We start from the raw sequence: 23,729 nt of genomic DNA, 5'->3' as shown, positions 1-23,729 counted from the left end.
TGCTAATGTTTAGACTGACAAGCGAATAAAGAACAGATTATGTTAGCACACGTGTAATGCTTTCACCATCTGCACAGACACAGCTCAAGTATTAGACATATCGCCTCCAAACACACGCACACACACACACATACACACATACATACCACCCTGACATGCAACGCAAAGCCCTCTTTAGTAAAACTGTTTCCCTGATGATTTAAAACAACACCAAGCACCCTGTGCCCTTGGTGGAGAACTGGACGGAGCAGCCAGCTGGCTCCCTAAAGCTGGCCCACTATCTGCTTCAGTTCTGCAGAGTTGGGGTCCAGCTATCCCAGTGGGATCCAGCTTAACACACCCAAAATCTTCCTGGTCCCAAAGCCACATATGCCCTGCTGATGCATAACAGCAGCTCCAGCACTATAATGGACCTAGGAGGGGTTAACTGGATAGATGTTCATTAGAAATCAATATACCGTAGATGGGAGGTTGTGAGTGACGCACAGCTAATGGATTTTTTGTGGTGGGTGACAGGAAATAGCAGTTAAAATTATCTAACACCAGTGCTGGATCCAAGAGGAGACATTTATTGAGAAAAGCTGTACTTTCGCAAATGTTGACACAAAACTATGGAGACACACTTATGGATGAATCATCATGAATAACTAATTTCACAATTGCTGACCTTCCTTTTACAAAAACAGTGTTTTTGTAAATTGACTATAACAGATGATGGAATCCAGAAGACAGGAACATCACCAAGCCAAAAGCTCAGGGAAAGAATGGAAAATGACATACTTCTGGTGCACTGTTGCGCAACACACAAATTAAATGTGTCTAAAAAAGGCAGATATTGCCACACACTCCCCTTCTTTGGGTGATCTGGAAACATTCCCAGCACTCCCAACACAGTCAACTAGAGCAAGCGCATATGAATAAAATAAGAAGCCCTTTTATTTGTCAGCTAACTTACTGCACTACTTCAAAAAGGGTTGACCGAGGCCAGCGGATGCCGTTTAGTGGCTGTAGACTGGTGTGTGGGGTGATTTCTTGTGAATCAAAGGAAATGTGAGTTGTCTCTGAGGAGGGGCCCATGTGTCGAGCAGGATCACATTACAAGAGGCTGATAAAGAAGGGAGGGAACTGGTGAGAGGCTGTGTGCTCGGCCCACCAATGACCTTTCATTTGCATGGCCTAACAGTCAGACATGTTGGGAAAGAGGGGGACTGTTTTTTGTTTCCAAGTTGCAATTTGGAAAAGTATAGTATAGAATATTTAATAGTATATTTAAAATGCCACCTGTTTTTTATCTACTTATTCCATTTATTCCACCATAAAACACAGAAGAAGTCAACCAGACAACATGACCATCAAAATGGAAATCTGGACTGATTGCTGGAGCGAGGCACTGAGTCCTCAGCTGCTCTCAGGTTTGCCAAAACCCTCATTCAGCCATAATGATTTATGATCGCTTGATGGGATTAATGATCTTTTTCATTTAATTTTTTGTACTCATTCATTGAATTACTCATTACTTATTCATTTTTGATGTATTCATTTTATTACAGCAAACACTGACAATGAACCAACTACCATCTACTAAACCACATTTTACATGAGGTCAAGTGATTTATTTTAAGTAGGAGATAAGTCATATGCCTTAAGATGCTAGCTCAAAGCTGTGATGACCATGGATAGTAATAAAATAATGTAGTTTGACTGATATCTCTGAATGTCTCGGCAAAGAAGGGATTTAAAACTATGCACACACAAATATGGATATTTTAAAAATGCTTATTTTTGTTTTGCCCTCTCGTCCACACACAAACGTAGATTTTTGTCCTAAAAAACTGAGCTTTTGGAAAACCAGAATGGAGGCTTGTGTGTGTGGACGTGTAAAATGTAGGATTTTGGGATTGTGTCAAATAAACATCCACATATCGATCAGTCATCTCTGCGTGGAGTTTGCATGTTCTCCCCGTGCGTGCGTGGGCTTTCTCCGGGTACTCTGGATTCCTCCCACATTCCAAAAATATGCATGCTAGGTTAATTCAAGACTCTAAATTGTCCATAGGTATAAATGAGAGTGTGAATGGTTGTTTGTCTATATGTGCCATGCGATTGGCTGGTGACCATTCCAGGGTGTACATAGGTACTCTCTCGCCCAAAGTCAGCTGGGATAGGGTCCAGCATACCTCCACGACCTAGTGAGGATAAGCAGCATAGAAAACGGATGGACGGGTATCGATCAGTGGCGATTTAAAAATAGTGCTGTGCACTTTATTTTTGGTAAGGTCAAATAAGGTCTGCAGTGTAACCTGTTGTGCAGATTTTGTTAGTTTTTAAAATGTATCGGTATCGGCCTAAATTGCAATCAGCAGATCGGGCTTTTTAAAGATCGGTGGTCTGCCAGAAAATTGCAATCGGTGCACCCCTACTTCTGTTGAAAGAAATGTGTGACATTATCTCATGTTTTTAGACCTTGTTTAACAACGGAACATGAAGTTATTGACTTACAGGTATTACGTGTGTATGTGCCCCTTGTAACACATTCATGATGTTTCCTGGGCTCCGTATAAGTGCGCATTTATTTTAAAGATAACACATCACTATATATATTATATCCAGTGGAACTTCGGTTAGCATCATTAACTCGTGGGACCCTAACTGAAACAGATGCTAACTGAATCAACTGTTCCCATTAAAAAAATCATGTACAATCGTCCCTTGCAATATCACCATTTGATTATCACTCCCTCATTATTAATAAATGATCACTGTTTCGTGGTTGACTGTGGCAGATTATTTGTCAAAAAATACTGAAAGACAAATGTATATGTAGTATTCTGGCCACGAGGCGTCAGCAATGTTCCATTATTGAGACATGCCAGTAGATTACCTTCACACTGCATGTAGTCAGCCATGGCATGTCCGACATAGTGTGAAAAGAAGTTCTCCTCCCAGTCAGTGTGGAAGTGGAAAGTTTTTGGCTTCTTTGTCCTTCTTCCCACTATGTTTTAAACCCTTTCTTAAGTTTAGAATACAGTAAATAATTGAAGGCTAACTAGTTAGCTCCCTAGCTTGCTAATGGTTAAAGCCATGGCCGTCTCTTGTGTCCCTGCGCAATACAGTTGAGCAAACGAAGAATAATAGGATTGTAAAGGTAACTATGGGGTGTTATTTCATGTCTACACAGCTCTAATAACGATAAAGATTTAGAAAGTCATAAATAGGTTTTCTAAGCTCTAACTACGAAAATATTACATTTATAAATACTGAATGCTACTTTGCAGAAATTCATTTATTGAGGTCGGGACTGGAACCAATTAACCACGATAAACGAGGGATGACTGTAAATCCAATTAATCCACTCCACAAAGCCAAAAATGTGAACACAAAACACATTTTCATAGCTTTATAATTATAGATTGAGAGGCAGAAAACTATTTGAAAAAAAAAATCACTTGAATGTAAATCCTGTTTTTAAACTAAATGAAAATACTGTCTTTTGTTCTGAATGCAGATACCCAGAATGCCGTTCCTGTGTGGATGAGAGGCTGAAACAATAAAATACTTTGTTGTTTTGACCTGAAAACGTTTCTGTGTGGATAGTCCCTAAATTCCACATCACGCTAAGGAGGTTTTTTGTGCAAGGATTTTGCATTCCATCTACAGCAACGAACAAGTGCCACCACTAAAATTAGCTGAAAGTCAGATGGAAAGAGAAGGAGGTAACTGTCTGATTCAACACAGAGTCCCTGTGTGTTAAAGAGTGGAAGAGAGTAGCATTATTGTCCCTTTGACTGCTGTCACAGTGAAAAACACCCTGGGATTCTATTGTCTCTACTGGATGCAACCAAAGAGCCTGAAACTTTTGTGCTTACGGGCCAAGTTTGGTGGCCAAAGCCACGTTTGGGAACAGACAAGCACTTTCTGCTCACACTGCTACTGTTGTGCATCGTTGTATGGTTGCGCACTGAGGAGATCTGACAGATGATGAATTTTTCAGAGAGAATACAAACATCCAACTCAAGGGAGGGATGGGGGGGGGAATGGCAGCCTAAAAGAATACAACACTGGGAGAAGTCCAGCTGACAAGTACAAAACCACAGCAATATATCAAAACTAAATACTAAATCTAAATGTAATCTAAATAGTATCTAAAAATTGCTGCTCAAACAGTTAGAGAAAATATTGTAACTTAGCAGAAACTATGAGTCACGGCATTCTCACTTGCTATGAGATACAAAGTCAACTTTCCATTTGAGATGCTGGAGTGTTTTCATGTTTATGACCTAACAAGCAATGGGTCCCTGGTGATTTACTTTCTGTCAAAACCACACCGTCGCGGTCGCCACTTTCAATTAAAGCATAGGGAGCAACAGAAGGAGACTGAGAAGAAAAAACATATATACACCAGTATCAGGAATGAGAGTCATTGCCTAATCACCCAACTGCAAAACATTTTCATTGGAGGCAGTGAGAGCATCAAGTTCACTCACTCCTGCTTGGATATTCAGTTTGTAATGAAAGAACGATAATGTATTCATGAAGAAAACAGACAGTGCTATATTTGGCATGCTAGCCTGATATGCTGGGGTTTAGACAGAGTTTTGCTAGAGGCAGACTATAAACTTCAGAGAAGTGACAATTCGTTGTAGTACTTAATTAGCTGGAAATGTTGAGTTAATCTGCACCATTGTGTAAATTTAGTAGAAACAGCAGATTTAGGGATACAGTATACAATCCGATTTGGATCGAATTCAAAAAAATGTGTTTTAATCCACAGACATGCAGACGATGCCAGTAAAACCACCTGCAGGCAAGTCAGGCCTCGAATCTGTACAGAAACTTTATCTGTGTTACTTCTCTATGGGAACAGGAGAGCACCGAGGCAAGGTGACATGCAAAGAGACAAAACAGGTCACGCGACATGTAGGCTGAGCGGCTCCGACCGAGCCCTCAGAAAGTACTCAGTCAGGCACAGGAGAGAGAAGAAACAGGAAAATAATTCTGCCAGTCAAACAAAGAGGTTAGGCTACATGCCATACAGTAATCCCCTTTGCAAAGTGTAGACCTATTTATAAACGCAAGGATCTCCTGGCCCCTTGCTCTGCTAATGTAGGACAGTATGAGGGAATTAAGCAGGAGGGGGGGGAGATTATCACTGTGCTACCACAGCTGTATCTGTGAAATCTAAAGCAAGTCACCCCCTACTGCTATCCCAGCGCCCATCCACCCTATTCCCCCGAGGGCAGACGGGTGCAGCTTTCCAGCCAGAAGGCTTGTCTGCTTGCTACTTGAGACAACATATTGGCACCCTACCCTCTTCATCCAGACACAAACAACTACCTAAACTGGACATACATGCAGCTGGATGCCATTAAAAACACTTATTTTGTGAGGTTTCAGCTTGCAAAACAGTAACGCTTGCTCGCAGTATTGAAACATTTTACATGTCAGTTTATTTTGACAGACGTAAGATGTTGGACATGACGTTAATCGCATCGGGAAAGGGGAGGATGAGAAAAAAGTAATTTCAAAGTAATTTCAGCTCAATGCTGATTACTCATCAACCTAAATGAAAGGAATGTGTACTCCCATGGCTGCTAAGCAGGATTGGAAAAATGCTTTCTTGTCAAGCCTGAAGCAGCAATATCAAGGCCAGCTCGGCAGCAGCATGAGTAGAAGCTAACAACCATTTAAGGGATGATTCATTACTTAGTGTCAGACAATACAGTGATGTGTCATGTGTGAACAAAAGATGGCTCCCAATTTGGTATTAGTATGGGGAGAGGCTTAGTTTAGCAGCACCCATTATTACAAATACAAGATAAATTAATCTCCAGACTGTGTCTTGGTGTCACAACTGTGGTAAAAAATAAGTGAAAACAACCATATCGGTGCTGTCTCAAGGCACCATGCTTCCTCCATATATTAAAAAGAACCAACCAAACCCCGCATGACCAAGCGCTTGGCCACAGAGGCAAGGAAAAACTCCCTATAGGGAAGAAACCTCAAACAGTGGGTAGCCATCTGTCTTATATGTTGGATGAGAGAAAGAGTAAAAGGGCAGAGGGCAGATACAGAAGAAACAAGCCGTACTGGTGCTTTTGTTACCAATTCCAAACCACTTTCACTGCACAAGTTGTCAACTGCCGGAGTCAATTAGTCATTTCAGATCACATTTCACTAATGGTAACATGAAACACAGCAAATGTTGCCTTATTTTACATCTTAATATCCAAGCAATCTGTTTACCATTGTGTAACTTGTCTTCTTAGTTCAAACGTGTGTACATTCCAAATATTTAAATGTAACCTCGAGTTCAGGGGTATCCAAAGTGCAGTCTTGTTTACTATTCGACCGCGGCACATTGTAAAAATGAAACTTAACACTGAAAAAAAACAGCAAAGTGAGAAAAATAAAAGAAAAAGGCACAATGTAAAGAAAATTGGTGAAATGTTGATACTATGTATTACAAAAACAAAGCTTTGGCTTTATGCTTAAATCCTTTTTATAAAATAAAAAATACACAATAAAAATATCGAAGTGACCCCCCCACATCCTTTTTACATTTTTCTGTATGCGCCCTTCGATGGATAAAGTTTGGTTACCCCTGCTCTAGTTATTCACCTGTCTCACGCGTGTACGCGCATGCACTCTTTGCGCGCTCCTTCTGATAACATTGTGGGACTTTATTGACGAGTGACGTCAAGATGAACAATCGATACTAAGCCCAAAGATTAAAAACACCGACTCCACAGCTAGAAGTACGTGAAACCATGGCATATTCCGAGTTTGACGTAAAATAGGAAACTGTCAGTGTACTTCGTCCTGAATTACACGAACAGGTAGAAGCCTGCGCGAGGCATGCGGAAATGAACAGCAAACGTAAAACAAATTAATGACCTTAATTATCGATTTGAGTAATGAATACATTACAAAATCTTACACATCACGTAGGTTCGATTTCCTATCCCCAAAAAAACAACAATGGAGAAACAATGAGTGAGGACAACAGAGTAGTTTCGGAACAAAACGTAGCAAAACTCACCTGTCGACTTTTACACACAAGCGTTCGAGAGTATTCCCCCAAAAAAACTGTTTTTTGTCAGGGCAGGACACTTGCTAGTTGTATTCTCCCAACTTCCAGCCACTCTCGCCCGCAGCACTGCTGGTAGAAAGTCCACAACATACAAGAGGCAGAGCGGCGTCACCTCCGCACAGACTCCGCCCCCATCACAAGCGACCCCACCCTGTTTGCTTTTTCTGGTGCTGCTTTTTGTCGTTACAACTCTTTCAAGATACTACATTTCAAGTCTGGAACCGTTTATTAAACCGTTAAGATTCGGTTGTCAAATATATTTGTATTACAATTCGTCTTTATCGCTTCAATGTCCAGATGTGCAACCAAACAAAATATAAACCGACATATTCGGTCAAAAATATTTCATCAGGCCACATGCCGTAACTAAATCATATAAAGTTTGACTGATAATCTTTGAATGATTTGGCAAGGAATGGAACGAACGTGTTTACGTCTGTGTTATTTGAACCGCATAATCTTTCACATCTTTGGCAGTCTGTAGTGTCTTTGATTATGTGTGTGATGTAAACAGTGAGTGTGCTTCCTTAGCTGACAGTACGGAGAAAAAAAGTGCTCAACCAGTCTTGCCAACTTGGTTTGGCCCATCACCTTTGTCAAAAAATAAATGTGATTAATGTTTGCTAAAATGTGAAAAAAACATAATTTGGACATGTCTCGAGAATGAAAACTGAAAAAGTAAATTGTGCAATAATAAGTGCTTTCTTGGAACTCCAGCGACTCACTATAATGTTGCAAGTTTGTCAGGAAGTTTCATCATTAAATGACTAAATTCCACATTATTGTATCAAACCAAATTTACTATTGCTGTATGCACTTTTCATACCCACTTGCTTAAGATAATGAGGGTTTTTGTGCAAGGAATTTGATTTAGATCTCCAGTAACAAAGAAGTGCCTCTGATTCAACACAGTTTCCATGCATTATTAGGAGTTGCATTATTTTAAAGCAGCTTATTCACGGTTTTATGTAGCACTTTGAAAATACTGCATCATATTTCCAGTCTTTTTTTTGGTCAAGAAACAAGAATGGACGTGGTGCTGACATGTGCGTCATGCACCTGCATTTGTCACAAAGGCCACACCTTTGTGAAGTGACAGTGAAACCAGACAAGCAAAGTGAGTCATCACAGTCGGGAAGCACAGCAACTACTCATACAGTTCATAGTGATACCATTGACTGTTACAGTTTACATTCAGTCCTCTGTCTGAGAGTGTGTTCGGCTGAAAGTACCTCATGTGCATAGATTAAATCCTGGATACATTCAATTTGAGATGCAATTTTGGGGGTTGAAACTGTAATGCCTGCTTCATATAAATGCGATACAATGTTAATGTGCTCCTGTAGTATTGATTTTCAAATAATTAAAGGTTATTTTTGACAGCAGTCAATTACCAGTAATATATTTACTATTGAAGTTCACATTTGTCCACGTTTGTTAGGTCAGAAGTGTTCATAATATTTGTGTCACCTCAGGCCACATAGTCGCGACTTTCCTGTGTGTCCTCCTTTGTGACAGTTATCATCTGAATGGAGAGGGCAAGGCATGCTGGGTCACGGCTGGTTATGTGGGTCATTGTATTTAACAAAGTGAATGTGTGCATTTACAGGCTTCTTTTAAAATAGCCCCAGGTCCACTTGACACTCTTGAGTTATTATTTTGTTGCTTCAGGGCACCTCATATTTTCATGACCGCTTTGAATTGGACAGTGCAATTCATGCTCCTGTTTTATCATATCATGTTTTATCTTACCAATAAATGTGCACTGAGAAGGAATACCCTCAATGTTTTTACTTCACAGTAGATCCTTGATTTGTGTGGGGGTTACAGTCCAGGACCACCAGCAAATGGCACCCATAAACACCCATAAAAATATCTATTTTTGACACATGGCTCGCTCTGCCCCCTCTAAACCCTCCTGCTAACGTTGATGTTGTCCTCCGATTTCGAATCAACATTTGCAATAAAAGTGACAGCTGGAATTATTAGCGTAAATTCGGGTTTATAAGCCACAACCACTAAATTTTGAAAACAGATAAGCCACACATGTCCACATCATGCAATGGCATCCGTGAGGACCATGCACCTCTTTATTTGACAGGAGCCAATCATGAGCTATGAAAAAACTCACAAGCTTGACAACCCATTGGAAATTGCAGGAGGTCATTACTCAATATAACAGTCTGACTCACTGTGTCACCTTGCAAAACTCATCACCCAGCAACTTAACACTCAAAAAGTATACCTAATAAATATACAAACGTGCCAATACTATTTTAAAATATATTTTTTTTGTCCTCCCATAATTCATTTGTCTGAGCAAAGCATTTCATTGGAGGACAAGCAGCATAAAAAATGGATGGATGGTGCTCTTAGTGGTACATGTTTGTATATTTGTCAGGTATACCTTTTGAGTGTTAAATTGGTGTGTGATGAGTTTAGTGTTTTTTGTAAGATGACACAGAGACTCCTGGGATTTCCAGTGGGTTGAAAAGCTTGTTGTGAGTGCATCGATAGCTTGTGATTGGCTCTTGCCAAAGAAAGAACTCACATTTCCTCACTGACTTGCTCCAGAACCCTGCCATTCTCTCTTCAATTGACATTGTTCACTTGCGACCATCTGGGTTTAAGCTCTAAATACCTCACACACTTATTAAATGCATTTAAAGTATAAAATGTATAGATACTCTTCACTAATGAAAAATAAGATAAGATAATTGATGCAGAGATGGAATCACAGTCAACCTGGTTGTCAGGCTAGCGGCAGCTCGTGCTTCTATCGCCAAACAAACTTTTGCATCTCAGTACACAATGATGGTGTGTTCAATGACCACCGAACAAAGTGTGAAAACTCAACGATTGATGAAAAAACATGAAGCATGAAGACATAAATATGTAAAAACTGTGGGCTTTCTAACAGTGGTACATGTCTACTGTACATTGTACTCGTATTGTTATGTATTTATAAATTGTTATCGTAAATGAGATCAGATGGGTTTTCTGCATAAAAATTGCCTCTTTTCCGAGAATTTTTATTTTTACTAAAAATCTGTAAATGTATAGAGCTGTGAATGCTGAATGTGCGGGGATCCACTGTATAGCAAATTTTATGCAGAAATTGATGACCACAGTTTTGGATAATATGGTAATAAACACCTGTCTTTTAGGATTTTGGATTAACAGTTTATATTTTCGGACCATTCCTGATATCAGAAACTTATATTTAAACCATAACCTTATATTTAGTGCTTCATCCACCATGTCAAACCTTTCAGCTGAAAACAGAAAAATTTAAGGATGGGGGGGGGGGCCCTTTAATACATTTTGAACATTAACGTTGCTAAAACCTATCCAATGTAGGTCAATATATGCTCAGCTATCTCAATTAAAAATTACGATCTTGGTTTTGTATTATAGGCAACAACATAAATTAGGGTAACAGCTAATAGGCTAGAAGGCATGCTTTGTCATTGGCACTGAGCTGGTACAGCCTGACATCTGTGGCAGAGCAAAGGTCACAGAGGAGGCTCCTTTCCATCATGGACGACCAACATCATCCAATGCACAGCATTATCTCCCGACAGAAAAGCAGTTTCAGTGGCAGATTACTATCACTGTCCTGCTCCACCGAAAGACTGAGCAGATCATTCCTCCCCCACGCCATGCGGCTTTTTAACACAACACAGGACTGCACTTATTACCTTATTATGTATTATTATTATTATTATTATTATTTATTATGTATTATTGCGCTACAAATTTGACGTGATCTGTTCTGTATTTATTTATTCTTATTGTATTTTCTTATTTTTCTTATCTCTCATGTATTCTCTTGGTTGTTTTATTTTGTGATTAAGTGATTAAATTCATTATGACATTTTTGCAGAGGTGCTGGAAATGTGAATTTGTCTTGGAGATTAATAAAGTATCTAACTAATAATATACTAGCTAATCAATAATTATTATTTTTTATTTTTACAATATGCTGAGGGCCAATTAAAATTTGGGCCGGAAATTGCTTCCGGGCCACACTTTGGACACCCCTGATGTACATGATATTGGTAGTGGATGAATGTGGCTATTGTTTGAAAAAATAAACTAGGAGCTTGATAAAAACACAATAAACATCTGGACAAATACATGTGTCTCACAGGATGCCAATATTATTTGCCTGTTTTACAAAATGGCCTGTTTTGCTCGCTCTACTCTTCTGCTTTACACCCCGCAGGAAATGGCCCTATTGTCCCAGGGAGAGGAAGTGGCTTGAAGCAGACCACTAGCTAGATCTATGGAGAGTGTGGTAAATTATTAATCATCACTTGCAAATGGAAGGCACGTAAAGATTGTTGTGCTGGCTGACCACAGTGAACCACCGAGACAACCGAAGTCTACTAAGTGACTTTTTTGCATTGGGGTGATTTGATGAGCAGTGATGTTTGCAGTTGTTAAGGCTCAATCTTTATAAAAGAAAGTTAGTCTTTTTATTTAAAAAAATCAAACTGGTTGACCAGAAAAGATTTATTCAAGTGATTAATTTTCATGAGTGCGGCATTAATACGTCATTGAATGGAAAACTTGTCATTCTGCCTATCACCAGTAGAGACCGACAGAGAACATAACTTACCGACTTTGGCGTGACAGTAATGTTGATTTTTGCGTGCATCTTAACGTGAGTGTGATTGGTGGATAAAGCGGAAGTGTGTGTTGTTGTTGGAGTTGAGTGTGAGACAAATGTGTGTAGAAGCTTAATAATGTAGTATATTGATTAGAACTGAGCACTAACTTTGGAAATAAAGTTACAAACAAGAGTCAGACACTTCTGTCTCTGTCGGGACGCTACAGTATGTACTGTAGGTACTGAAATGTGTCATTGCTACAGCTAGTTCAACGAGCTGCGCAAAATACTACATTACCCACAGTGCACCTCTCCAACGATGACCAAATGAAGCACAAAGCGAAGTAGCGTCAATGACAGCTGAGCAAAGTTTGCCGAGGGAAACTTCAACGCCGACTGTAACCTTCAACTGACGCGAGTTCGTTGACAGTGTAAGTGTAACAACTTCTACTTTTTAACCTTACTACTGGCATTTTACAGTAGGACCACCTGTAGACGTTGAGTGTTTGTGCCTTACGCCTAACTTTCAGGGTACGTTTCATTTTGATATCAGTGCAGGGTGGGTGTTGCTGGAAAGTGTATCTGTATTACATGTATTTCCAGCAACATTTAATGAATGTTAATTCGCTCCGGGTTGGTGAGACATCATGCCGATATTTTACGAAGGGAGCCTGTTTGTCAAGTGAACATTAGCAATAACAGTTTTGATGTCACTTGTCTTGATTTGCTATATGTGCTATATTTGCGAAGCTAAACTCTCATTTTAAAATAATTACAGGTAGCGAGTGCAGTCCAATAACCATGATTAAATAACTAAAAATAAAACCTTTTACATCAGATGACCCCATATACATATATATATATATAACTATTTATTATATTGATTATTATAATGACAATGACTTCACAAATCTGAAGCTCTACTAAATTTGTATTTTTGTGAAGTAACGACTAGCTGTCAAATAAATCGAATTTTACAATTTTACCTGCACAAAATTGGATTTAAAGCAGCTTTTAGTAGCCGTTAACAATATCTTCGATTGGAAGGGATTTTGATTATTGCTTGTTGTAAAAACACACTTCACAAAAATAGGTCCGCCCCTCACATTTCAGCAATACTTCAGACAATGACACTTGGATATAACTTTGAGTAGTCAGTGTACAGCTGGAAAAGCAGTGCAGAGTTGCCGTTATCTGAAAACAATTCTATACACAGTCCTTACTCTCTAAATAGCTGGCAACACAAGTGTGTACACCTCACAGTGAACATGTCCACATTGTGCTCAAAATGTCAATATTTGGTGTAAGAACGATTGTTATCTGGCGCTGCCCTAAGCTTGGTTTATGCTTGATGCATCCGCGAGGTCAAATTACGCCACTTTTGCAACCACGCCCCTCTACGCGGCGTCCACGCGGCCCAAATTTTCCGCACCGCGCACCTAGGACATTTTCTAACTTGGCGGACGGTCCCCCATGGAAAAACATGGCGGACAAGCAAGAGCCCCTGGTGGCGGAGATTCGAAAATACAGACATCTTTATGATTTGGCTCATAAAAATCACCGCGATCAACAGATTGTCGTCAATTAGTGGAAAGAAATTGTTGCCACTCTTGGAAGAGACGAGGCAATAAAAAAAAAAAAAGTTGGACAAACTTAAGAGGCCGATATGTGAAGGCACACACTCTCACCTTACTAGTATGCTACTGCAACTGTTTACATACTCTTGTCCCATTTTATTGTTAATGTTTATGGTACAAGAAAAAAAAAACATGAATGCTCCCCAATTAGATTCATAGGAACCAAAGAGAAAGAGGATAGCCTCACAAAGATCCCACAAAATGATATATGGGATTTGTAGTGCTTTATGCCTTGTTTCTATTATACAGTTATGATTATTGACTTTCTGAATGATAACCTCAGGTCCCAACATGGAGTTTAGTTGTAGTGAAACAAAGATGGCATTCTTGTGTTTGTTGAATGCGGAAATCTCTTCATTAAAAAAGTGATTATTGTCGTCAATCAGTAACCACAGATGTTGGAAATAACCGTCACAATATTGTCTGATAGCGTGTTGCAGACACCAAGATAATGCTTGCATTTTCTCTGCACGTCCCCCTCTCCGTCCTCCTTTCAGCCCCACCTCCGCCCTCTCCAGTGTTGCCGAGACACACACACTTCACACACAGCACAGCCAGCCAGCCGGTAAAAGCGCTCCGATGTGCCACCTGAAGGACTCGCATTAAACAAGAGTTTGCCTCAACTACCAAGCCCTACTATCACAACATCGTAAGTTCATTTTACGGTTTATTTTGTATTTTTAACATACCAGCTTGACCACTGATTTTAGAATTAGCATGCTGCAGTGTTGCAGTACTGCACTCAGTATATTGAGTTCTGATGCTGCACTGCATTATTATATTGCTTCCCCAGCTTGTACTTGAACTTGTCATGTCAAGTAAATTAAGGTTGAGTGTCTTTCCAACTGTGCCGCTTCATGAGCAGCTGACAAACATGTGCCGTTCAAGTCAGTTTATCATGTAAATCAGCAATCAACAAATCAATGTTTTGGGTTTCTAATTGAATCCATTATCTGTAAATGTGTGTATGGCACATATTTGCTGCAGTGTCACGAGATCCAAGACACCATGAAGGAAATACAGTACTGTTGAGCCATGCTCTTAAATCTTCTACTATGGATTTATGTTATATATGCTGTTGTTTGCGTCTATTCTGTTAAGTTTACAATGTGACTACACATCAGATGTTTTTGTTCCTCTATGAAAAATATATACTGTAAAAGGTAACTTGGTTTGGTGAAGAAGATGTGATGAATTAAAAAGTTCACTTCTTTATCAAGTTGTCTTAGAAACATGACTCTCTTAAAGGGTATTCCTGCTTTCTAACCACATGCAAGGGGTTGCATGTGTGCGTGTTCAAGTCTGCAATGTTTCTTGTTCCTGCTAGAAATCCAAACGATTCAAAGTCATTAAATTGAAAAACAACAAAGTTTTGAATGTGCCTTTTAGCGAAAAAGGTTCATTTTATGACCACTTTCTTTTCACATGGAGTGTCTGTCCAGATATAGCTCTCCCAGTTGTCAGGGTGACATTCTTGCTAACATTAACAACGTCCATTTATGTGCCCTCCTGTTATGTGTCTCGCGCCCTTTCACCCCCAGATTCTCTCTTAACTCCTAATCAAATAAATTAGGTAGTAGTTGGTGAATAATACAGCTTATAATCTTTATTATATATGTACAGTATATAGGACAAGTATTGAGGAACTGAAGACCCTTTTTTGTTGGTTTTATATCATTTTATTTTCAAAGACGGAGTGTACTCAATTAACAAACTAGATAGTCATTATAGTCTGATGTGCATGTTCACTTTAGTAGGACACCTTCAACTTCAATTTATAAAAACAAAAAGAACTTGTGTAACAGTATAAAACACGAAATGCTATGTCAGTCATCCACTCACTATGGATGACTGGAATATCTGATATTGTAATACTTTGTAGATGAACACTAGCGCGGCACAAAAAAAATCAAAACGCAAGCTGCATCACAAAAAAATGCTGCCATTTTACTGTAGGACTCACACTGCACTGTTGTTTAGGGATGTTTTGATTAGATATTAACTCATTCAATCCCAGACATTTTTCAAAAGACAGCCCCTTCAGTACCGGTTTTTCTGTTCTTTAGTAATCAGCAGAAGAACATAGGTAAATTCTAGGAAAATATCAGTTCCCAACAAGACAAGGGAGAAAAGCAGCTTTTTGTGAAAAGATACAGTTCAAGCATAACTTTTACTTTTATGAGTCAAACAGTAGCACATCACATAGTACAAGTCACAATTTTGCATGTCCAAAAAGGAGTAGGAAGAAGCAAAGCTTATTTAATCCTACCCCTCATCAGTTTCACATCAGTTGCAATGCATTTATTCACCTCTTGTTCTTCCAAGTGTACTTTGTAAGGCTACATGACAATGTAGTGCAATCATAGCCAAGGTTTTTACTTACTAAAAGGAAGCTACAGGCTTAATAATAACCGATAAAATGGTTGAAAGAGTGTTTGATTGATAATGAGTGAGTACAGACCATGTACTCACCACAATGAAGAGTTAAGTCAGAGTCAGTGTAGTAGTGGTTAGATATTGTATTGTATGTACACAGTAGTTCAGGTCTCTTCTTCTTTGTATTTTGTGAACATCAACTGCTTGTACTTTTTCTTAAAATCGCTCATTGTTGTGCATTGTTTGAGTTCCTCACTCAATCCGTTCCACAACTTGATTCCACATACAGAAACACTGAAAGTTTTCAGTGTTGTCCGTGCATATAAGTGCTTTAGCTTACATTTTCCCCCAAGATCATATTTCTCCTCTCTTGTTGATAAGAATTGTTTTACATTTTTGGGTAGAAGGTTATTGTTTACTTTATGCATCATTTTTGCCATCTGAAAGTTTACTTAGATCCGCAAATTTTAATATTTGTGATTTTATAAATAAAGAGTTTGCATGTTCTCTGTAAGCAGCATTATGAATTATCCTAAGTGACCTTTTTTGTAGCACAGTTAGTGATTGTTTGCTTTTGTGACAGCTCAAATATCTAAACAACTGTACCACAAAATAAACAACACACAAAAAGGGTTGTTTTACATTAAAATAACAGTTTATTTACAAATATAACACCGTGAACTATTTACAGTTTTCACATTTGGAACTAAACTGTGTGTGTACACGCGTGTGTGTGTACACGCGTGTGTTAAAATTTCCCAACAATGCGCAACCTTCTGCAAGCTAGTCTTGCACTTCCGCTTCCTCCTTGCTGTCTGTGGTAATACATGCAAATTATCCATGCTGAACTCTTTTCAAATGCACTTCTGCCACCTTGTGGCCGTTTTTATGATTTAAAACTGCTTTAACCGTGACATCTATTAGTGTGCACTTGCGTCACCACCTCTTTTTGCGTCTCGCACAAAAAACATAAAAGACGTATAAATTTGTCTTTGGGATCGGGCGTTCAGATTTATAATAACGTATACATACGTCTTTGGTATTGAATGAGTTAAAATCCAATATCAGCAAAAAGCATCGGATTATATCGGCCTGTGTCTAAAAGCTCTGATATAAACACGCCGATAGAAGTAGTCCATTCCAGACTTCGCTCCAGCATCCAGACCCCAAGCGATGACAACAACAGTGCTGACAAAGTAGCGAGGAGCAGGACCAACGTCGGCCGTGTGGCAGCACTCCTTCCCAAAGTCAGAAAAAGACATCACATCCGAGTTCAAAACCGGCTATGCACAAGTCCGCTACGGTGGCACAGAACCAGGGAAGTTCAGCACAACCAACCTCATCATGCAACCAAAGCAGCACCACAGCATTAGGATCTTTGCAAGACCACGGAGGTGAAGAAACAAACCCCCAAACAACCAATCCTACCCCAAAACATCCGCAAAGCATGACAAATGTAGTTTTTACTCATACCTATAGGAGCTACGGTTCTGTTTGAGTAATATCAATTGATCAAGCCTTTTCTGACATTCCACACTACCGGATAAGTTATAAAAGTGCGTATGATTGGCCACTATTCAAGGCTGAAAATATCGGTATCGTATTGGAAGTCCATCCATCTATTTTCTATGCCGCTTATCCTCATTAGGGTTGCGGGTATGCTGGAGCCTATCCCAGCTTCAGGCGAGTGGGTACACCCCAATCGCAGGGCACATATAGACAAACAATCATTCACGCTCACATTCATACCTATGGACAATTTTATAGTCGACAATTAACCGGAGGAAACCTGGAGAAAACCCACACAGGGAGAACATGCAAACTCCACACATAAATGCCCAGCGGAGATTCAAACCCAGATGTTCCTGATCTCCTGACTGCGTGGTCTGTGTGACTGTGTGCTAACCACTCAGCCACCGACTGTACAGTAATTGGGACACCTGTACTGTCGAAGGCATGGTAGCAGACACTTCCTCCTCACTCTCCCCACCCCCCAGCGAGCCTCACAGGCCAGTGCGAGTTGCACTACTGCCCTTCTTGTTCCAGCTGACAGCCACAAGAAGAGCAATCACATTAATTAATTGACTTCTCTTTTGTCTTGTCTTTCTTATGTGAGTGTGCTGTCGAGTGAGCCAGCGTGCCATATTTTAGACTTGAGAGATTATTTTCATTCTTTCTGTTAATTTCCTCCCAAGAAAAACAGCATAAAGACATTAGTGTGGCCATTTATTTAGTGTGGCTATTATTTGTGGCAGTGGTGGGTTTTTGAGGTTGCATAATTGGCCATGATGTATTTGCATAAAGTGGGTAAAAAACTTGAAAAGCAAAACAAATATCTTTACAACTACAATTAGATTTTCTTCTGTCACTTCTTTTGTCATTGTTTTTGTCATGTCACAAACAAAACTTAGCTGCCTCTGAGTGTTTTTAGGTAGGGGAGGGGCCCACAGCAGCATTCGCTGCTTGTTGAGAGGAGCGATACATGCTTTCATTTCAGAGTCTCCAAAAGTCTCTTCACTGGATTTTTTGGAAAAAGAGTATCAAGAGGTCTCTGATTACTCACTAAGTATAGCCACACACTCGCTAAGTTGGCAACACTGATCCCTCCTGGTCCGTCCTCTTATTCTCTGGGAGACTGTGACTTTCATAGTCCTAGTGATACTAGGGAATGAACTAGAGCAGGGGGTCCCCAACCATTGGGTCACAAAAAACGTTGAGACTAGGAGTGTACGATAAATATCAGACTGACGGTTATCGGGGTGATATGAGGAATTTATGATGTCATACTGATAAATCTGTTAACATAAAAAAAATAACCCTGATAACAGATTTAAAAAAAACACTGCAATGATGCGAGATTACCCATACTGTGGTTTAAGTGGATTAGCGTGAGCAAATCAAACGCTCCTTTTCTCCTACCTTTGACATGCCTGTAACTTCCCATGAGCTCACTTGTAAACAAATATGGCGTGGATCATGTGGAGCTTCTTTACTGGTTCAGAGGAAGACATTTGGCGTGCTAGTTGCTCTAAATGCTCTGCAAAAATTCCGTGGTGGGATAAAAACCATTGAGCTTCAGCACATCAAACCCTATTAGCCACTTGTTTTGAAAGCCAATGAAGATGCCTGCGGACACTGGCATTAGACGTAGATAAGACTGGTGGATAAGATCAGTTTTATATTGTAAGATCCCTCACTAACACTGTATGGACCTTACGTTCAGTGTAGCTTGTGCAACGTTACATTAAATGCGTACAAGAAATGTCGCGACATGTTTATCACATTATATTAGAAATAGTTCTGATGCTTATTATGCTTTGACCTTTTCTTTTATACAGAGAGGACTAATAGAACGCTAATGTCTGTGTGGCTATTGAATCAACCAGTTGCTTATGTATAGCTTAGCTGTGCATAAAAACAGATTTATAAACGTGTACTTGTACCTTTTCAACCAAGCAATGAACCCACTGTCACGTTACCACATTAAAAGTAGCATGACTGGAAATATGAGCATGTGATTTCATTTTACTTTTTTGTTCAGCGAAAATAACCACTTTAGCTTTGGATGATTTATCTACTGAGATTTACAAGTTCTTGATGAAAACATCGCAAAGGAAACTTTCTCCTGTCAATGTTATAGCATCCTAGCATTTGCAGATGCGTGTTTGCACAGTGTTACTGATACCTGACTTGTTAAAGGAGCATGCAGGTCATTTGCAAGTTGTTAATCAATATCCATCTGGTGCTATCTCCCATTCTCTCAGAAGAACCATTGCCAAAAGCTACCTCCCCTTTGCAATGCTGTGTGCCTCAGCTCACGTATACACCCTCCTGGAAGGGCACTGTTTGCACTGTGTGCCACTGAGGATCTCAAGTTCAGATCAAGCTCCAAGAACAACGGCTCTTTGTTTGCAGCACCTAGTTAATGTTAAAGATTTTGCTGTAGATTCATATTTTTTCTATTTTTAAATATTCTAGCGAGAGTACAGGCTACAATAATTGCTAGTATTTCAAGTCTGCAGAGAAATATTATGATGGGATCACATTTGAATCCCTTGAGGCAGAAATGTGATGAAGAAATGTTGGCCACAAACCAACACAGTCAACTGATGGGTCGGGTCAGGGAGAGCAGTGGAGAACAAAAAGGATAAAGGGAAGGAAAGGCCTTGTGATAGTGATATGGGTGCTGGTTGGGGGAGGTGGGTTATTTATGTCTAATTAGGTGAGTGCTGAATGGTGTGTGCACCAGTGTCTGTGCTGAACTCAACCCTTTGCCCTCTGGACAGCAAGTCTTACTAACAATAACTGGATTGAGATATCAAGTGTTCTTATGTTCCCCAACCCAAGTAAGTAGGGAGCCTTTATGTGTTGTATTCGGTGACATGCGGTGATGTTCATGGCTGCATGATGATGCCTAATGAGCTTGGGTATATAAACCTTCATCTTGAAAAGTCAAATTCATTCAGCAGAGCATAAAAATATCTTGCTAAAACATCAGCTAAATATCAAAAAAACACTTGCCTTTCCTCTGTATTGAAGGACGGCAGCGACGAGCACAGGGGTCCGGAACCTTTTTGGAGAGCCATGAAAGCCACATATTTTAAAATGTATTTCTTAGGGCTGTCAAAGATAACGCGTTAACGGAAGTTTCCTTTAATGGTGCTATTTTTTTTTACGCGTGAGTCCTGGCAGATGCCTCTCTCGACAAGACCAAAGTTATTTGTGTCGCTATGAGTCGAGTTGTCACGAAGTACATCGCTGGACAGAAGAGAGGAGTTACTGGTTCACTGCAGGTATTTATATAAATTGTCAATTACACAGTGGTACCGTGGCATACGAGTGTCCCAACTAACGAGTGTATTTTTAGATACGAGCAGTGTCTCGGCGGATTTTTGCTTTGAACAGCAGCTAAAATTTGGGTAAGGAGTTATGGGCAGGCATAGCCGAGGACGGCTATTTCGAGGCTTGTGTCAAGTAACATTCGGTCTCACTAACGTTAGCATCACGCTAGCTGGTCACCGGGACACATTTTCGTACTTTATAATGTACATACGAACATCATTGCGATCTGATTTATGTTATTTATTATGTATTTTGCAAAACTATGACAGGAACAACATCAAATTAAAAGCACAAATGAATAATCAGATGCCACAATCTGCCCGTATGAGCTTTCAGTACAGACCAACAAATATGTACATCAGCACTCAATAAGGTCATCAAATCCTACCTTCATGCATTCCCACATAGTATCAGGATTTGGGACCCAAATATGAGGTGAAAGGAAAAACCAGAAAAATACAGTAAAGTATGCTTATCTGTGCATCATGGGAGAAGGGGAATTGCAAAGTTAATGGTACGTTCAAAACATGCAAAAATTGTGGGATTTCTAACTATATGTTATTTTTTTTGTAAATAAAACAATGGCCCATATTTCCAACATTTGTATCCCTTTACAAAAAATAGATGCAGTTATTTACAGATTATTTCATTTTTAATTTTTGTGTTTTTCATTTTAATTTGTATTTTTTTTATCGCACCTGCATGTTTCCAACAGCCCGGTGATTGGGGACCCCTGCCTTACAGCATGCTTGGGGCTATGATGTGCTCTTTTACACATTTCAAAATACTGTAAGAATGACACTTACACAATTGGCTTCTTTATTTTTATATTTTAAGATTAACGTCTTCATCGACAAATGTAATTGTCGAATCATATCGAATCGAATCGTATTGTTTGAACACTGTATGGAATTGTTCTGTTTTTAAAATATCAAGGTTTTGAATCATACCTTAACTCGTGTATCTAGATGTGTATGGACGTATTTACCACAAAGACATTTACATCCCTACTTACATTATTATAGATAAAACTTCTTTCTGTCTGCAGTTAATTGCGACTAATTATGAGTTATCTATGGACAAAATTTGATTAATCATGATTAAATATTTTAATTGATTGACAGCCCTAGTATTTCTGCGAGAGCCATATCATATTTTTAGCACTTTTTAATAATGTTGTTATTGTGAAGCTAACCGATAATAAATAAAATACTAATAATTGTACAGAAAATTTAAAAACCTGTAGGAATCATACAGAAAATACATTTACAACACAGGTCAATGGACAAATATTCATATTTATGTTGGCATGATACGTTTAATTTTTCATCATTACAGGTGAGGCTCACCTGCCTCCCTTGACTGCGCATCACTGGTTGCATTTTTTGTATTGAATATGAGTACACACTGTTTCTATTCAATGTTAAACTGCCACCCGCCCTTTAATGAAGAAATACAATACACAGTCATGGAAAAAACGATTAGACCACCCTTGCTTCTACAGTTTCTTATTCATTTTAATGCATGACGCAACTAAAGGTACCTTTGTTTGGATAAATATAACGATGACAACAAAAATAACTCATAAGAGCATTTTTTGGGGGTCAGTACAATGCTATAGCTATTCATGTAAGAACTTGAATGATTTTGGTTATTATCAAGAAAACCATGGAAGTTGCTCTTACGAGCTTCTGTATATTTGTTATCATCATTATATTTGTCCAAACAAATGTACCTTTAGTTGTACCGGGCATTAAAATGGATCAATAAACTGAAAAAACAAGGGTGGTCTAATATTACTTTTTCCATGACTGTAACTGTAGGTTGTCCCATTTGCAACAGTGACCTCTGCTGACAAAATTGGTTAATACGACAGACACTGTTGATCCTTAAAAACAGGAATGGGCACTGGATTGCTGAAAGTTACAAAGAAGGCAAGTAAGAAGGTGTTTTTACACAATAAAATCTTTATTCCATGTATATATATTCAAAGAATTGTATTAAAAATAGAATTTTTGCTGCAGTGTTTAAACATTTTAATGAATACATTACTACAAACAGTGTTGATGCTGGAGTCAAGTGTTTGTTGTAAGTGTACCATGAGTTCAGTGGGTTCCGCGGGTGTGAGTTACCATTAAAATCCCATCCATCAATGAACTGATAAATAATAAACCATGCCAATCCCTTAATTACTAATGTTTTCTTCTTTCACTGATGTATTCACATTGCCAAGAAAGGTGCTAAAGTTGTTTTGTGTTTGACCCATACAGTAGTTGTTGTGACCACATTTTCGATTCATCACATTTGTCTTTCTCCTTTCAGTTTACCCTGAAAATAATGTTGAAGCTGTTACTCTGTATATCTAAGCATGTGTCAGGCTGCACTGTACAGTATGTAGAATATAGTGTACATACAACACAAGTAGCGTGGTATATTTTTGTGTGCTTTGTGCGTGTAGAACTTATTTCTGTTTGTTTATGGGTGTGATACAGTTATGCTGAAGAACCTGATCTATGCAGCTTCAGGGGTTGTAACTCTATACCAGTGACTCTAAAATGCACACAGGAGGAGGTTTGGCCGTCCTTTGTGTCAAGTGAAAGGCTCTTTGGTTGACCAAAGGTTTTCTTTTGAGTTGGCATCTTTTCAAATATATAAATATAAAAAATATATGTGTATTTATCCAGGAGTTTGAATTTATTTTTCCAACTGTATATCTATTAAATTTTAATGTTGGTTTGTTGCAACATTTTGATTCTTTGCTTTCTTTTCTTTTCCTTTGTGTCCTCTTGCTTTCTCTTTTTCCTCACCAGATCTTGATGTTCTGCGAGCTTGTTCCTTCTCCCTGAGCCAGCAGGGGCCCTCAGTACTGACTTCTGAGAGAGTCGGCCTCACCATCCTTTGTCAAGCTCTCCTATCCTGTTTCCAATCGTCTCCTCTCCTACTCCTCTTTCTCCTACCTCCTGGCCCACACAGGCCCACCTGGACTCCCAGTCAGCCTTCTCCCTCCATGGTGGTTGGGGGGAGGCACCAGGGGCCCTGGATGTGGGCGCCCAACCTATTCAGCTTGCCTCAAATGAGAGGAAGCTGTCACAGCCATACTCCCTTGATGCATCCACTCTCACTGGTAGGTCAGAAGATGGATTAAAAAGCGCCTTAGTTGTGGTCAGAA

The 23,729-nt window shown here is 39.3% G+C and overlaps 1 protein-coding gene and 1 long non-coding RNA gene across 2 annotated transcripts in view; one reads left to right on the top strand and one right to left on the bottom strand.

Annotated features, from left to right (window-relative positions):
* jupa (junction plakoglobin a) overlaps nt 1-7,193 on the bottom strand; it is a 22,210-nt gene extending 15,017 nt beyond the window's left edge. Inside the window, exon 1 of the mRNA XM_054778763.1 lies at nt 7,040-7,193. The gene's annotated coding sequence lies outside the window, so the exon portion shown is untranslated. The remainder of the gene's footprint in view (nt 1-7,039) is intronic.
* Nucleotides 7,194-12,011: 4,818 nt separating this feature from the next.
* LOC129182459 (uncharacterized) lies at nt 12,012-23,581 on the top strand. Its single transcript, XR_008570646.1, has 3 exons — nt 12,012-12,136; nt 13,840-13,991; nt 23,371-23,581. It is a non-coding gene; the product is annotated as an uncharacterized LOC129182459 (long non-coding RNA).
* Nucleotides 23,582-23,729: the final 148 nt, after the last annotated feature.

Source organism: Dunckerocampus dactyliophorus, chromosome 6 (genome assembly GCF_027744805.1).
Source record: "Dunckerocampus dactyliophorus isolate RoL2022-P2 chromosome 6, RoL_Ddac_1.1, whole genome shotgun sequence".
Lineage (NCBI taxonomy): Eukaryota > Metazoa > Chordata > Actinopteri > Syngnathiformes > Syngnathidae > Dunckerocampus > Dunckerocampus dactyliophorus.
Note: the sequence above shows the minus strand (reverse complement) of the source record. Positions and strands in the feature narration are given on the sequence as shown.